The sequence below is a fragment of the Lolium perenne genome, chromosome 5 (assembly GCF_019359855.2).
Source record: "Lolium perenne isolate Kyuss_39 chromosome 5, Kyuss_2.0, whole genome shotgun sequence".
Classification (NCBI taxonomy): domain Eukaryota; kingdom Viridiplantae; phylum Streptophyta; class Magnoliopsida; order Poales; family Poaceae; genus Lolium; species Lolium perenne.
The window spans coordinates 163,079,670-163,097,560 of NC_067248.2; the positions used below are offsets into that span (position 1 = coordinate 163,079,670).

A 17,891-nucleotide genomic window follows, 5' to 3' on the forward strand; every position below is an offset into this window, starting at 1 on the left:
GAGGAGGGCTCCGGCGGACGGGAGATGGGCTGGCAAGACGAGGTAATTCTTCATCTCTTGTTCGATCACTTCCTTAGTTTGTAGCGGCTGCAGCGTGCGCCTTGTCGTCCTCTTGTTTTGTCTTGACGTTCCATCAGAAGTGGTATCAGCGTCAGTAATCTTAGAGAGCACACACATTCAGACGAACTGAAAAAATACGGAGAATTAGAAGAGTCCAAGTAGAAGCTGTAGATTTGAACATCTCGGCTGCTAGAGGAGAGAGGCTGGAGTGTGGATAAAATTGAGAAATGGGGAGATGGGAATGGACTGCCTCAGTGGTTGGGCGTGAGTGAGTGAAGAAGAAGGTTGGAGATAGCTGGGAGGAGTAAATGTAAACTCAGTTAGGTGTCAGACTTTATTTCTTTTTTTAATGTGAATACGCGTCGCACTACGGGAGTCACGCCGTGCGCCGACGGCCCCGCACCGTCGGCACAGGTTAATCCACCGTCGGCACCGTCTCTGCCGACGGTGACCGTCGGCGTCTGCGCGTCGGCATAGTTCGCGTCGGGGCAAGAGCTCGGGCGGCGAAGGGAGGATGACGACGAGCTCGGGCGTGACGGCGCGCCGCAGGGAGGACGACACCACAGGGAGGACGACGACGAGCTCGGGCGTGACGGCGCGCCGCAGGCAGGACAAGAGCTCGGGCTCCGCAGCAAAGATGACGTCCCAACGGAGCAGAGGAGTGCCTGCGGCGCCGCAGCAGGGAGGAAGACGCGAGATCGAGCACGGCTCCGCCGGACGTCGAGCGCGGCGCCACCGGACGTCGACGGTGAGAGAAGATCCGTATTTGAAATTTACAGAACAGGATTTAGTTGGAGAAGAAACGAACTAACAAGGGGGTTTTCATAAAAAACCATTTGTATTACGCGTCCGACATCTTTTGCGTGACGGAGGGAGTATGTATAATTTTGGATTTTGATCTAGTACTCCATGTCCACATCCATATATGTTGGACTATCAGATGTAAACTTTGAAGTCAGACTATGTTCCGAGCACGGGGTGATTAAGATGGCAGCAAGCTTTCACTTAAAAGGCACTAGATGTATGCAGGAGAGAAAACAACAATGCTGAAACTAAGATACCATGCGGTGCAACACAAATTTAAATGTATCCCAGGCGTACAAATTTGATCATCCATCACACAGCCATGAAAAATAATGATGCAGGGCAGTAGCCAGTAGGATATATCAGTCAAAAGAAAGGGCCATAACTAGTCTTTGCATGTAGTATCATCTAGTCATAGCGCTCACATCGTTTAGCTAGTCTTAATACATAACAAGGTGGTCTTCTTCCTCTTGCGCTGAGTGAAGGTGCAGATGGAACTTTGACCACGAGATGAAAGGTGTGAGCTGAATTCAAACACAAGAAATCTGGAAAAATGCTGAGAATTATGAGAAGAGCATAATATAATTGGGATGGATCATGCATGGTTGTTTCCAGCTCTCACTCTTTTTTTTGTATACAGAATTAAATCCGTTAAAGGCTGAGACTAGATGGCATAACAAGTAGCACTTCATTTTTAGTTGGCCAGGACCATAACAAAGAGCAATATTGCATCCTTCAACAAATGATGGTGCATGCCATTTTCATGGGAAGTTAAGATAAATGCAAGAAGAAGTTTCATTCAAGAGCTAATATTCCTTGTGCAAACACAAACGTACTAATTTGTATAACTGCATATGAATCGTACATTGTAGTAATATGCTACTACAAAAGGTGCAAAAGTTGCAATAATGAATGAGCATCAGTGAAAGAATAGTTTAAGGTATAATAAACACAAACCATAAGCCAACCCATGCATTTCAGATCTGAGGTTAGCCCCAAGCCTCATTATACTAGACTACTAGTATAATAATTTGAGAAATGGTATTCCTGGAAATAACAACACACTAATGCAAGTCACTCAGAGGGACCATAATGCATGGGATGACATCAAAATGAGTTGCAATTGTGAAAGCTTTGGAATGGAAAACACAACATATATCAGGATATGTCATGAACACTTCTTTTGGAGGAAAAAGCCAGGATATGGTCATGAACATGTAGCACAAATGGGGAAGCTAAGTAAAAAATATGGGATTACATATTGTAGCATCAACACATACCATCTAGAATTCTCTCAAACCAACAGGAACTGAAAAAAGACTGATCAGAACATCCAAAACAGATGTATTTCGAAGTACTTGGCACAAATCCTATGCATTTTGATACTCTTGTGCTCCCAACCGCACATCCAACAACATACATACTCGAGACAACACATGGAAAGTGATCAACGAAAGTATCACATGGATAGACAAAAAGTAATGGCATATTTTGAAGAAGAAGGAAGTGTGATTTTAGCAAGCAATTACCTGCAGGAAGTCATTGCTGATCTGGGGGGGCGAGGAACGCAGGCGGCCACGCAGGGAAGTAGGCGAACATGGGGTGGCCGTAGTTCTTGCCACGTTTGGTGGTGAGGCGCTCCATGTTGCGAGTGTTGAGATCAAAGGAGTAGCGGCCGTATCCCCACGTCCTGATGAAGGCCTTCCCAGTGCAAGCGGCGTCCATGTCGCTGGGCCAAACACATATGGACCTGTGCTTGTGGTCGTGCTCGGGCAGGCCTGGCACGGCGTCGTACACCACATCCATGTCCATGATTTCCCTCCCGAGAACCCAGCCGTTGTGGCCCCGCTGCCCGGACTCGCCGCGGACCCAGAGCTGCAGCTGCGTGCCCTCGTTCGCCACGGCCAGGATGCAGAGCCGGCCGTCCTCGGGCGTCTCCCCGACGCGGAGCGTGGAGCAGTCGTAGATGTTCGGCGACAGCAGGTAGGAGAAGCGCAGCGTGGCGGGATGGAGCGCGAGCACGCGGGCGGAGTTGCAGATGTTCCCCGCGGCGTGCACGCAGCTGGTCTCGAACAAACCAGTAGGTAGGGGTCGAAATCGACGTCGATGTCCGTGGCCCGCACTTGCCGCACGCCGTCGAAGGAAGCAACGTACCCAGGCGCGCGCGCGGGTGCATGCCTCTGTTCTGGTCTTGGCTTTCCTTCTTTTTTTGTTCTTCCGCGTCCGCGGCATGGTTGGAGTTGGACGCGCATGGTACAGCCGCGCGCCAGCTGTGTGGTTGGTCGTATCGTACACCGTGCACGTATGCCTGCGCAATTAAGTTGCGTGCGCCGATGGACCGATCGATCGCTCGCTGCCTCCATCCATTAATTCCGTCTCGCGTCAATCGCTCGCCATTCGCCGCCGGCCCGGATGCCCGCTCATCTCATCAGCTCGCGGGATTCCCTCCAACATTAATTAATTACCTCAATCTCCGCTTTCTCTTGGCTCACCGGGGCCTCAACTCAAGACCGCTCCATCGCTGAATTATACACAAGAAAACAACTTAATTCACTCATACTTGCTCACGTACTACCTCCAGCACGTACACCATCGATTTCCTTCTTTCTTTCTTTCGTTTTTTTACTTTGGTTGCCCAAATCACCAAATGCACGCTCATGTATACTACATACCTAACGAAGTTCAGGAATTGCTTTAGTAACAAAATAATGTACCACCATTTAATACTATGCTGCCTCCATCAACTTCCTTCTTTCTTTTTTGTTGCCCAAATGCATGTGCACGTACAAAACCAAGGAAATTCTGGAATTCCCATCCCTCTAACAAAATAATCTATATATGTGCCACCATTTAATAATAATAATACTCAACTAGATGTTCATTTAGACAATTCGAACTATCTCCAAGAGCGTGTGCCAATCTTTCGTCCGGGAAAACAAATTCACACCCCTATCTACTATATATAGTACAACCTTTTTTTATTCCTCTTTTTTATTGCTCATACGTACCATCTCCTTTACCATATTTTTGTCCCAAATTCAGATAGGATCAGATATTGACCGGTTGCGTATTCAAATGTGGTTATACCCGACTGGAAACAAAAAGGATAGTCAGGCAAATACTCTAATGGACGGATACTTATTTTTCTAGGAGAGCTTCAAAGGGATTTAACCTTTTATCCTTGCATTAGTCAATTGCATAAGAATATGGAGACATATATAGTTTTGGCTAAAACTTAAGCATTTGCGAGATGGTATAAATATAAATTATATAGTTGAACCACCATTCTACCGGTAATCAAGCTCATGAGTCGTTGCTTTGCATTTGGACATATAGTGTGAAACTCCCACTTTGAGGCAACTGACCTGACTCTTCTAAGAACTTTATCTCTTTTGTGATTGGTCATGTTCATATGACATGTCATAACACACAAAAAAAGAGAAACATCATATGAAACAACCACTTTTGAAGGAAAACTAGGGGCTGATGAAATAGGGGCCATAAAACAAGGCTTCACCCTAAAACACGTGAGGAAGGGTCACAAACCCTCCCCCATTTGCATGGGATACTAACATGGGTTTATTTGGGTGGTGTCAAGAGGAGAATCCAATAAATAATTGTGAAATGCAGTTGCTTCAATCACAAGAATTTGACACTCAACACACTCCACGGTGTTGGCGTCACCACCCACAAAGTCGCAACTACCTTCGAGTTTCCTCACCAGCGCTACCCTGCATTAGCCCCAACCGTCAACCTCCACCACCCATGGCCACGCCAGAGCCTCCTCCGGCTTAATTAGTCCAAGGTGGTGGCTAGCATCGAGTCCGATAGGTGAGCACGATAATGGCGGCGTAATATTTAACGGTGTGTCCTTTGCTTTTCTTGCTATGTTGATGGATATAATGAGTGCAATTCACGTCTTACTATTTAATTTCGTATTTATTTTATTTTATTTTTAGTACTGATTATATATACATGCAAGACAAAGTTTTTACTTACTATTTTTTGACAGTGTAGATATTAGATAGATATAGGTCTAGCAAGGCCAGGCTCGTGGACGTAGGCGTGCACATGCATACATTCCGGCTAGATGTAGGCGTACTCTTGGACGTAGGAGACTGACCTCTCTTGCTCTCACATACAGTTGTATGGATTTTCCAAACGACATTGGCTTGCTAGCTAGCATAAAATAGTTAAGCTTGCCAAAAATGTGCAACTTGCACACACAACACACCACCGTGTGCCGTCGAGACATATGTTGCCTTGGCCCGTTGACGCCGTAAATTTCACTCCCGAGTAAAAGCTACTCTGACAAACCCTAAGAGTGAAGTTGCCGCGCCCAACAATGCCGGGGTCTGGTTCTACGACGTATTTTGAAATATAAGGCTCGAAAACCTGACTTTGAATTAAAAAACCATCAATCGGCCAAGAGTACAACGACAAACCCCAGAGAGAAAAAAAAAAGCAGCGAACTGCTGGGGTTACCAGCTTACAAGACAAGTAAGAAAAGAACAGAGAGGAGGGAAAGAAAGCTACTCTACAGTAGCTACACTGGGCGGGGAGCTTGAGCTCGTCGATGGAAGCATAGTCCACTATTGCAAGGGCGCGGCGCCGAGATTGGTCCGAATCAACATACCTCACCATGCCAAAGCAGAGCGCACCGATGGCCTCCATAGCTTAGTTGTCTTCATGCCTCAAGATACTGAAGGAGGATGGCTTGATGGAGAGACCTCCAAGGAGGAGAGCGGCGCCCAAGGGCATCACGTCACCCGCACCGGTCGAGGCCTTGCCGAGTCTTACCCTAGCCCAACCACCACCCCAAAACACACAACCTTAATATATATCCGACGACACATTGAAAACACTGCATAAGGAAGAAATCATTGGCATTGCCCGCGGCATGACACGCCGCCCAAAGAAACCAACCCATGGGTATCTAGGAGGCCGTCCAAACCGGGCAAAACACCGTGCAAAATTAGCTAGGGAGACAATGGTGGCGACAATAAGATCAAGGAAAGGTGAAGAGGGTGTGCCAAAATATGATGAAGATAACCTTGCCCCGCGCAAGTTGAGCACGTAGGTGTGATCAAGCTACGAGAAAGGAGGGGCATTTGGTGGCGCCTCCAAGAAGGAACACGGCGTCGAGAACGATGTCATCCCCAGCAGTGGCCAAGGCCTTGCACTACTTTCGCCGATGTCCACGAAGAACCCGAAGCCGGCCAACAACACGACCGTGGAGGGGGAGGAAAGCCAGCACAGCCAACAACACTGCATCAAGTATTGTCGGCCGAAGGCGATGTGGTAACCAATATCCAAGTCACCAATGTCGGGATCTGGTTCAACGACGATCTCGCGAGGAGCAAAGTATACCGGGGGAAGGTCGGTTGCACGACTCGGTTGTTGCCTACGTTGCTAGCCATCTACCCAGGATCTTTGGAGCCTACTCCCTCCGTTCGTAAATAAGTGCACGCCTTTCTTTTTTAAAAGTCAAACAATTTCAAAATTAACTAAACTTTACCATAAAATAGTAACACATGTAACATGAAATTAATCATACACTTTTTTTTGGGATGGATTAGAGTAGACATGTGAACCATGATGGTACATCACAAATATGCATGCATTGTCGACTACTCCTTGACTACAACATGCCATTAATTAGGATACAAATGATCTTTTACTTCTGGACTGATCACGATATTGATTGGAGTACATCGGGAAACGAAATTTGGAGATCTAAACTCAACATGATGAGACGAGACGAAGTAAATCCTGACTGCAGGAGTAGATTTGACGGAGAACACAAAACGCACGCAGCGATCCCACCCAACCTCTCCTCTCGCTCGCTTCGCCTCCTAGCGATCCCACCCACACAATCCCATCGCCGCCGCCGCACTCTGCTGCTCCCCGCCGGCAACCCAGCACCGCCGCTCACACCGGCGCACCCACCCACCCAATCCCATCTAGGCTGGCCACCCAATCCCCTTCACGCCTGCATCCAAACCCTCTCCACCCCCTACCAGGCGGAGAAGAGGCACCGGGGTATAGGCGCAACGGCCTCTCCTCAGAAGATGGACGCGCGCGTGGGCGGACCCGCGCCTGAGGGCCGCCATGGTTGTGTCCGTCCTTGTGGCGAGCGAGCCAAGGACAGGGGAGGGGCGGAGATGCACCCGTCGTCCTGGTGGCTGTTCGGGACGAGCACCTTGGGCGACGGCCGCGGCCGGCGGCGGGAGGAGCTCGGCATGCCGCAGGAAGAAGAGATGGTGGTCGCCTGTCCGGAACTGTTGTTGCCGGCGCCGGCGACGTCCCCGAGCTGTTGCTGCCATCCACGACTCGGCCATGCTGCTGCCGACGACCTCCCCAACCTGCAGCTGCCCTCTGAGGTCCATCTCCTTCATCTCTTTCCTTGCTAAGAAATGTATTTCCTTTTTCCTGTTAAATTGAATGTGTGCATACGCAGTAGATGGAAATCTGATTTTCTAAATCAAAATTTGTTGTGTGCCATCAATTACATCCAAAATCATGACTCCTGTGATTTATTCTTCTTTTAGTCTAAACTTCACTCCTAATGCAGAATTCGAATTATGCAATGTTAGCACTGCAACTTATACCCATTATAGTTTATATACTTAAGATTTTCTTTGATTAGTTGAATTTAGGGAAGCCTATTAAGGCCATGCTTATTGTTTGATGAACAGAGATCTAAAAAGTGAACTAAATAAAATCAATCAAGTATTCTGCAGTGATGCTTTTGAGCATATCTCTGCCAAGAATACTCCTGAAGAAAGCTATCATAAAATCCCATGCACCCTGAAAACATTATTTGTTCATGATTTTTCTTAGAGTACAACGAATTAATATTGACTTTGCATCTCGAAATTTGATGCTGAGCACCACCTGTAGGCTGCTGTTGGGGACAAGAAGCTTGGGCGTTGGCTGCGGCCGGCGGGAGGAGCTCGCCACGCCGCATGAAGAAGAGATGGTGGTCGCCTGTCCGGAACTGTTGCTGCCGGCACCGGCGACGTCCCCCGACCTATTGCTGCCTTCCACGACTCCTTCATGCTGCTGCCGACGACCTCCCCGACCTGCAGCTGCCCTTTGAGGTCCATCTCCTTCATCTGTTTATGCTAAAACTTGTATTTTTTCCTGTTAAATTTGATTGTGCATAGACAGTAGATGGAAATCTGTTTCACCAAATCAAAATTTGTCTTGTGCCATCAATGGCATCTAAAATCTTACTATATCTTTCCAGTACTAGCAACTAAACGGATGACTCATTTAAAATGAATCTGTCTCTCTGAAACTTTACCTATGAAGGTGTTTGTTAATGTATATGGAGAGGGGCAATTGACTGCATTAGAAAGGTTTGCCATGGAGAGGTTCTCACTGTGTTTTACCTTAATGCGCCACAAATTTGTTGCGGACAACTCCTGCTTATAACATTCACAAGCGTCGACTTGTTTCATAGGTTCCTTCTTGACCTATGCCCTCCTGAAATCAAACAGCATACCCAGCTGCTGAAGCATTGGCTGTACCGTTCATGTGTCTAACCCCGCTGTAATATGATGACTAGAATTCGTAACTACCAGCGGCTCCATTTACCTTGAGGTACTCTCATAACAGAGACTTTGGTATCACACCAAGTAGCTGCCCTTTCAAAGCACAAGCCATAGTGCAAGACATGAATTAGCACTTGTGTATGAATTAGTTTTGATATCACGCAATGTGGAGGTATACGGGGTGTGGGGGAACATTGATATTGGTAGGTCTCTTTTCTGATGATGATGCTGATGAAAATCAAAGAAAGCAAATTTACTGTAGGTACATGAATAATTGCCCTGACCTTTTCTACTTCGAATCCATGATTCTGTACATTTATCCAGGTGCATTTTACAATTTTACTGTATTTGGTTCTACTTATGATATTATAAGCCAAGCTCTCAAAATTTCGAGCTCGACCAGGTCGGAAACTTTAAACCGGTTTATTTTTTATATGCCGAGCGGTTTTTCTTTGTCTTGGCTGGGTTGTTTGCTGGGTGTTGTCTTGTGGTGGTTGAATGTTTTAGAAAGATAAGTCTTTCTAGTTAACTTGTGGGCTGTGTGTCGGACAGAATGTTGGCTCGAGGCTTGTGTGTTTCGTTTGGGTGACTTAATTAATGTCAACCTTAAACCAGATAATATTTAATGCCTGGAGCTTTAGTTCTTATTTAGAGGGTTTTGTTGTCTATAATGTTTTTGATTGCATTTGTTAGAGTTGATCTGCTGCTTATTAAAAAAGATGGATCCCCCCTAAAATGCAAAACATGTTATCAATTCCTTGTTTTATTGGATAGTTAGCATGTAAAATCTACACAATAATCATGGTGAATCGTTCAAGACATTGTGAAATGCAATGTTCGTTGTAATGTAGTTTGGCTAGATTCTTTGATTATCATGCCATGAAATTTTAGGTTAATCAGCACCTTGTCTAATCTTTATGCAAATGTTATTGCAGCTTGAATGCTGCTATTTGGGGTGACTTGAATTTTCCCGAAAATAGTTGCGCTTTTTCTTGCATCAATAACTTAGTAATTCCTCTCGTTCTTATATACAAGGCCACAAACCCATATTGCAGTACCAAGAAAATAAAGCCACACGATTATTTATTTAGAAATACTCTCGGGTTCTTTGCTAATTAAATATACTTCAAGTGGTGACTATTTCTCTATGGCTGCATGCAATGTTCGCATTAATAAGTACCGACCTACTAGACAAAAAGTTAATTACTTTTTCTCGATTGGTGTTAGTGGTCCTGTATAGATGAAAAATGTATTTTTGATAATGGCCTTGTATTGATGAACGGAGGGAGTAGTAATTATGTACACTATGATGTTGAGTAGTATATTCTTGATGTTTCAGGGTGTTGGAGCAGGGGAGAGGCCGAGGGGGTGACTTTGGGTCCTGGGCAGTGATGACCATCCCAACCAACTTGGCCAAGCACCAAGTCAACCTGCAGGTGGCTCCCATCATAGCCAAGATCATGGCGAAGGTCAACGACGGGTCCTAGTGAATGTCATGAGCTCACCATGCTGCAACCGTGGTGGCGGTGACGCTCATCCTCGTGGACGACCTCTTAGGTGAGCTAATGGTTTACCACTTGGATCTCTGTCTCCCATGTGAACCATCGTGCCTTGGCTTTACCATGCTCCGGCGCTTGAGACGATGACCCTTATTTGATTGATGGTGATGATGATCATATGCTCATTGTAGTTTCTAAGTTTTTTCCCTAAGACTTTCACATATGTGCCTGGTTATTAGAGGTCCTTCTAAGCTAATGTAGTTGATTATTTTGTGTTATAGTGCTAATGTTGTTATTTGGTTTCGAATACCAGTTGTTGGTATTGTGTGGTATTGATCTTTTATTGCTAGATCTTGGCATGACCTAGGTGTTGCTGTCACCTATCTGTGTATATAAATATTATGTTGGCGAGGTTTATATATTCCTTATGGTACTTGTGTTCTCTTTTTTACTTCATAGATTTATCTGGTATTTCTCTTGATCCGAATCTACTCCTGTGTATTTGTTGTGCAACATCGAACTGGTTATTCTTGTGTAGTTGAACAATTAGTATCTACACATGCATATGTGAGAAATTGGAATTGATACATGCATCTGGTATCTACATGAATGTTTCTTTATAAAGTGGCGGGCTTCATGACTATGTGGGTGCTTATGTGAGCTATGCTTTGTAAGAATAGCAAGCTAGCCTGCAAGCTTTTCTATGATTAGAAGTATCATCTCGATGTTATAATCACAGGCTTAGAGCTTTACTTTTATCCATTCTTTGCTTTGAACTCTTTTTTATTGATTTGATTCCCAATGCTATGACATTTCATTGTACTGAGATTTGATGTTTCCTTTATAATTCATGCCTAATTCATGATTGTAGGGTTAGCCTTCTTCAACTTTGGTACTATTCCTAGAGGGATATTCGTTTTGAGACCATATGTTGGGAATATCAATATTTCTTGAATATGGAAAACAATATCACAAACTAATACACTTCCTTCCAAGCTCAATTGCATTATTTGCAAGTGCTGCTATAGGTAGCTGGTGCCTATATGCATGATATGCTAGTCCATTGACATGCACATGATAGACAACATTGTCCAGCATATAACACGTACTATATCGATCCTTTTACTGAAAGAAAAATATATGACTTTGACATCAGTTGCATTCCACCGTACCATTACGAATGCAAGGCCTGATATTGCATTATTGCTGGAGCGAGATTTTTTTTTTGCCAGTGTGCTACTCCAGCTTTGACTTGTGTGACCCTCCCTCTGCACTCCCCATCTGTTCGGTGTTTGCACCACCTGCCAATTTTTCATGCTAATTGATACTTTGTGGGTCCCACGTGGCAGGAGTCGACTGGTGCCCGTAGTAGTAGTTGGGTAAAAAGCTTTTAGTTCTATTTCTAGACGACGGTTGTGTCAAGCTTCAGGCACTAGCTAATGCAACCAAAAGCCCGAACTGTTCGCTTGTACACTTCAACAGGTTGATGCTTAGATCTAGCCTTGTCAACAAGGTGGTGTTCCTCTTCTGGGTTCAATCGCTAGCTGCAACTTTTTTTTCAGAAATAAGTAGACCGGTATTAGTTATTGTGTAGATCTGACGTGTGTGAGAAAGAAAGCAATTTTCGTAGTTAGTTTTCGTGTGTAAATATAATGCTTGTAGAACTAGAATAACTGCGTTTAGTAATTTGATTTGTTTATTTGGTATTTGTGTGCAAATTAATTGTGATTTCTATTCTGCTGTAAGGTTTAAGCAATCTGGGTGTCGTTGTTTAATTCACCATGTTTAATAGCTGTGGCACAGCCACATAATATTTCAATTGGAACCTGCTCTGGTATTGGACCTAGCTCAAAGGTTTAAGAATTTCATTTTGCTCTGTTGCTAAGAAAACGAGGACGCAATAAAAGGTGAGACATATTGTCTTTTCGATCCTTAGACCGCACGGAGTTGCAGGACTCTGACCGAGTGTAAAAAAATACGATCTTGCGTAGCTTTTAGTGTCGTATGATTGGAACCTGAGAGCTTCTGTTTGTGGATTCATGAGGCGTTTATATAATTATTACATGAGTACAATCACCTTTTTAGATTGGTTTATTAAGTGATTTTTTTTCTCCAAGGACGGTAGCAGTTCTATATCCAGATATGCTAGGCAGTAGCCTCCTAACACTGTACTTTGAGCACATCGGATGCTTCAAAAGTTCATTTTAGGATTTGAAGGTGCTGCGTAAGTACTGTGTCTAATGATCCTCCTGTCCTGGCCTTGTTTTAATTAAAACAGGGCATTGGATTGTGAAAATACTGAAGATAATGAAAGAACCTGCACAAATTTAAGTCTGTTCGAAGTAGATGCTAGTTCAGAAGCACATAGTTGCTAATTCATGGCCTATTTAAATGGACGGCTGTGAACTTGGAGGATTGGTTGAGCATTTCAGTGCATAATAGCATTGGTTGAGCATTTCAGTGCATAATAGCATTCTTTGCTTATCTTGCCATGAAATGGTTAGCCATGCAGTTGTAGTTAATCAGCACCTTGTCTGATCTATATGCAAATGTTATTGCAGCTGGAATGTTGCTATTTATGATAACTTGATTTTTTCATGAAAATAGTTGCCCTATTATTGCATCGACAGCGTAGTAGTAATTCTGTACACTATGTTGATGAGTAGTATATTGTTGATGTTTCAGGGTGTTCTGGGGCAGGATTAGGTTGACATTACGTCTCGGCAGGGATGAGCATCCCAAACAACTTGGCCAAGCACCAAGACAACCTGCAGGTGGGTCCCATCATAGCCAACATGATGGCGAAGGTCAACAGAAGGTCCTAGTGAGCGTCATGAGCTCACCGTGCCACAACCGCGGTGTTGGTGACGCCCATCCTCGTGGACGACCTCTTCGGTGAGCTACTGGTTTACCACTTGGATCTCTGTCTCCCATGTGAACCATCGTGCCTTTGCTTTACCATGCTCCGGCGCTTGAGACGATGACCCTTATTTGATTGATGGTGATGATGATCATATGGTCACTGTAGTTTCTAAGTTTTTTCCCTAAGACTTTCACATATGATCATATGGTCACTGTAGTTTCTATGTGATTTTTTCTTGATAGTCCTAAACTTGTTGTTATTTGGTTTTGAATACCACTGGTTGGTATTGTCTGGTCTTGATATTTTATTGCTAGATCATGGCATGATCTGGGTGTTGCTACCACCTATGCGTGTATAAATATTATGCTGGTGAGGGTTATATATTTCTTATGGTACTGGTTTTCTTGTGTTGTGCAACAGTGAACTGGTTATCCTTGTGTAGTTGAGCAATTAGCACCTACAGATGCATATGTGAGCAATTAGTATCTATACATGCATCTGGTATCTACACGAATGGTTTTTTTCTAAGTGGCGGACTTCATGACTATGTGCTTTGCTTATGTGAGCTCTACTTTGTAAGAATAGCAAGCTAGACTGCTGATCTCAAAAAAAAAAGCAAGCTAGACTGCAAGCTCTTTTATGATTAGAAGTATCATCTCGATGTTATAATTAGAGGTTTAGATTTTTTGCTTTTATCCATTCTTTCTTTGAACTCAGTTCTATTGGTTTAATTCACAATGTTATGACATTTCATTGCACTGATATTTGATGTTTTCTAACTGTAAGTTATTGAAGCAAGGGAGCGTAGGATGCTGATGTCTTATTCATGACTATTGGGTGGCCTTCTTCGACTTTCTAGGTGTTTGGTAAGTTCCTGGTACCACTCCCGGAGGGATATTTATTGTGAGACCATATATTGGGAAGAACAGTATTTGCCAAATATGGAAAACAATATCACAAAAAACACCATTCCTTATTTTGCATTTTTTTTCTCATTTTGTGAGGCCATATGTTGGGAAGATCAGTATTTCCTTCCAAGGTCAATTGCATTAATTGCAAGTGTCATTATAGGTAGCTGGTGTGTATATGTGTGTCATGCCAGTCCATTGCCATGCACGTGACATACATTGTCCTCCATATCGATCCTTTTCCGGAAAGAAAAAAATATGACTTTGACTTGAGTTGCACTCCACCTTACCATTTGAAAATCAATGCCTGGTGCTGCACTATTGCTGGAGCGAGATCAATTCTGCGAGTGTGCTACTCCAGCTTTGACTTGTGACCTTCCCTCTGGACTCCTCATCCATTCGCTGTGGCGCCATCTGCCAATTTTTCAGGCTAATTGGTGGGGCCATTGCTGCTCCAGCAAGCTTCCATGACGGTGACTATCCTATAGCAGAACCGTAGTTTGTGGGTCCTATGTGGTAGGAGTGGACTGGTGCATGTAGAAATAGTTGGGTAAAAAGCTTTTAGTTCTTTTTCCACAAGATGGTTTTGCCAAGCTTCATGCACTAGCCAATGCAACCAAAAGAACGGTCTGATGGAAAGCGCGAGACAATTCTCTTATTAAGTTCAACAGGTTGATGCTTTAATCTGATGTTATCAACAAGGTTGCATTCCTCTTCCGATTCATCGCTAGCTGCAACTTTGTTTTCAGAAATAAGTAGACCGATAGTTTGTTATTGTGTAGATGTGATGCATGTGAGAAACTAAGCGATTTTCTTAGTTAGTTCTCGTGTGTAAATCTAATGCTTGTACAGCTGGTATAATTTAATTTGTTTGTTTGGTATTTGTGTACAAATTAATTGTGATTTCTCTCCTGCTGTAAGGTTTAGGCAATCTGGGTGTCGGTGTATTAATTCACCATGTTTAATTGTTGTGGCACAACCACATAATATTTGAACTGGAACCTGTTATGGTATTGGACCTAGCTCTAAGGTGTAAGAAGTTTTTCAATTTGTTGCGTTGCTAAGGGATCAAGCTCTAGGATTTTAGCTACTTTGTTGCTAAGCAAAATAATGAAGCCGTGGTTGATTATGTGATATTATTATAACCACCTTAATTGGTGTATTGTTGCATGTGAAAATGTTACTGCTACTGTCATACATCAAAGCAACTTTCTACTTTCTTATCTTAAAATTCTTAGTACGTCTTTTAAACTTGACAATAAGCAGTCTTGTTAATGTATACATATTCTATTTTATGGATTGATGATTTAACTTGATGCTACTCTTCCATTTGTCTAGCTGTTGCATGGTTGCGGCCCTCGTCCACCCGACCTGCTGCTGCTGGATCGGTGAGCAAGCATCAGCTTGCTGCCATCCACCACTCCAGGGACCTCTACAAGGCTGGCGAGGGCAGCTTCAGCCTCGAAGCCAGGGGCGGCAAGATCTGCCTCGTCTGCACAGTGCCTCATATTGGGAACAAGGCCGCAAAAAGGTGAGATATATCACCGAGACACCCAATTTCCTTGCAGTGCAAACCAACCTGGAACCACTGTTGGATTTACTCGCTAGTATTGTGAACCACTGTTGGATATAGATTTGCATTTGAATTTACTCACCAGCGTATATCACTCTAGCTATAATCCCATAAATGCTCTTGCGGTATGGATCTGTTGCAATTTACAAAGACAATTATCCTTTGGATTTTCTCATTTTGTTTTCTGAAAAAATGCAGAGCTCGATGCTTTGGAAGCCAATATGGAGTTCAAATTTAATCCAGTCCCATGTTACCTTCAACCAGACTAGGAGTGGTCATGTAGCAGCCCTAAACCGGTAGCAGGTACATCCCTTGTGAGAATGCCCCTGATTTGCTTTGCTTGTGATTCTTGTGTTTATCCTTATGAGGAAAATGATGGGTTAATACCTTTTCCATCCATTCACAGTGTTTGAAGTTGCAAATAATTTTCTTTATCTTGATGTCACATGGGACCAATGAACATGCTATATACTTGAGATCCTTATGAATGTATTCTGTGCATACATAGTTAAGTTGTTGGTGTGAACAAGCTTGATCCAAGTAGTAGAAGAAACTCATAGAAGAAACTTTAGGAATTAATTTATCTTGAATATTCTTGTGTACTTGGTATCTGCCTTGCAAGTAGCTATTTACCATACTTTCTTTGTATTCACAAGAGTTTTTGAAACTCTGAAAGAGAATTCATAAGATTTTCATTTTGCCTTGCAAGTAGCCTTTTTACCATACTTTCTTTGTATTTAGAAGAGTTTTTGAAACTTTGAAAGAGAATTCACAGTATTTATCATGTTGAATATTTCAGGCTTCTTTGATCTGGAGAACGGAAACCAGGAGCTCAAGAGTGACCTTAAGCACCTCCACATAAACACTACAACAATGCAGACTTGTAAATCCTCGATATTTGGCCCAGGTCATTTGCTGCTGAAACCCCTGTCTAGTGTTTTACCATACTATGTATTCACATGAGTTTTTGCAAGTGTGAAAGGCCATGAATTAGTAAACTGGAAAGGCATTGAGTATTTTGGAACCGTGTGATCGTGAGATTTGTGCTTGTGTCTAGGACATCCTCTCTGCATCAAAACATGATACACTTAGTCCAAATAGATCTCTATTTCTTTTGCTTATATAGGATAAACAGTGTATTTTACTTTTCCATTTGGGAGACTATTGGTTGAGTTTTCACTTTGTGTTGACTGCTCATAGGTTTAACTGATCAGATGGTGTTTCTGACTCTTTGGTCTAAAACATCCTATTTAGGGAGACATTTTTATTCGTTTGTTGTCAGATTTTTTCTGAAGTTCTCTTCAGTGTTTGTGTTTCAGTCTGATTGCTTCTATAAAATGCATGCAAGGCAACCTAAGTCTAGGTTGTGAATGTGGTGCCACTGGCTATTACTATTTGACTAGGCAAGATTTATGGAGTTAGTGATTTGGTTTAAAGTTACAAGATTGCAATCCTTTGAGACTCTTTGCTTTGACAGTTTGAAGTTGGTCTTAGTGATTGTTTTGTCTATATTTGAAATCCATCCAGGGTTTAGTTGGTGGTTTCTCTATCTGTGCACTCATTCCTTTGATTTGTGTATGTAGGTGATGCAGCTGATGGAGGGAGGAAGCCAAGTGGCTCCGGCGGCATGGTCTTGGTCGCCAAAAAGCAGCCCAGATGTGTTGCTGCTTGCCTCTAGCTGATTTGGTTCTGATATTATCGGTCGGTTCCGGTGGCTGTGGCTGTGGTTCCGCTGCTGCTTTTGTTTCTGTAGAACTGGTTCAGTTTTTATGACATGCAGCATTGAAATTGCATCGTTCCTTTTGGTCCAAATCAGGACTTGTAATAGTTTGCCTCATTCGTGACTTCCAACTTCCCTGTAATTGAACTTGTGAGTAGTGTCGTTGTGTTGTATTGCACTTAACATTAAATGAATTTTTTATATGCGCACCAAACGTCCAAAGAAATAATGTTGAGTCATGCCAAATTTTTGGATACTCTTGCTGTCTAGTTAGCTTTGACTAAATTGGTAATTTTCCCTTATTTTATTTGAACAAGAATCATAAAGAGCTAGCATGGCAAGTCAGCTAACTTTAGGGTAATCGATAGAACGGAAAAATGCAAAATCTGGTTGTATCGATCGATCTGGGTTCAACACAAAATCCCTTTCAAAAAAAGAAACGCAGTACAAGAATCTATCAATCGATGGCCTCCAATGATAAGTATTTTTTGCTATAGGATCCCCTGGGATTTTTGGTATTCTCGTGCTAAGTATAAACATGTAAATAAACCTTTGTTAATTAGCAAATTTGTAATGAAAGAAGATGAATACAGTCTGTAAAGGCATACCAAGACCAGCTGAAGGTTCCTCGTGACTTTTCGATTTTAGAGAAGATTGATTGTCCAGTCTGCAAAGAAAGAAAGAAGACATTGTATTTTGCAAGGTGGAACCGAACTGACCGTAACTGATTAACTGTGCTAGCCATACCAAAGGATTGCCAGTAAAGGCTGGGTGCGTGCATGCATGCATGAGGATTAAGTAGGGCATTATTGATCTCCCTAATTACGAGGAGGCGGAATAGGCCTGCAGGTCATTGATCCATTCATGGCACGACTGATTAGCGATGAAAATTTCCCGTCGCCCGG

The 17,891-nt window shown here is 43.2% G+C and overlaps 1 long non-coding RNA gene across 1 annotated transcript; it reads left to right on the forward strand.

Moving 5' to 3' along the window:
* The first annotated feature begins 7,094 nt into the window (after window positions 1-7,094).
* LOC127300447 (uncharacterized) lies at window positions 7,095-12,623 on the forward strand. Its single transcript, XR_011746020.1, has 3 exons — window positions 7,095-7,247; window positions 7,768-7,967; window positions 12,608-12,623. It is a non-coding gene; the product is annotated as an uncharacterized lncRNA (long non-coding RNA).
* The last annotated feature ends 5,268 nt before the right edge of the window (window positions 12,624-17,891 follow it).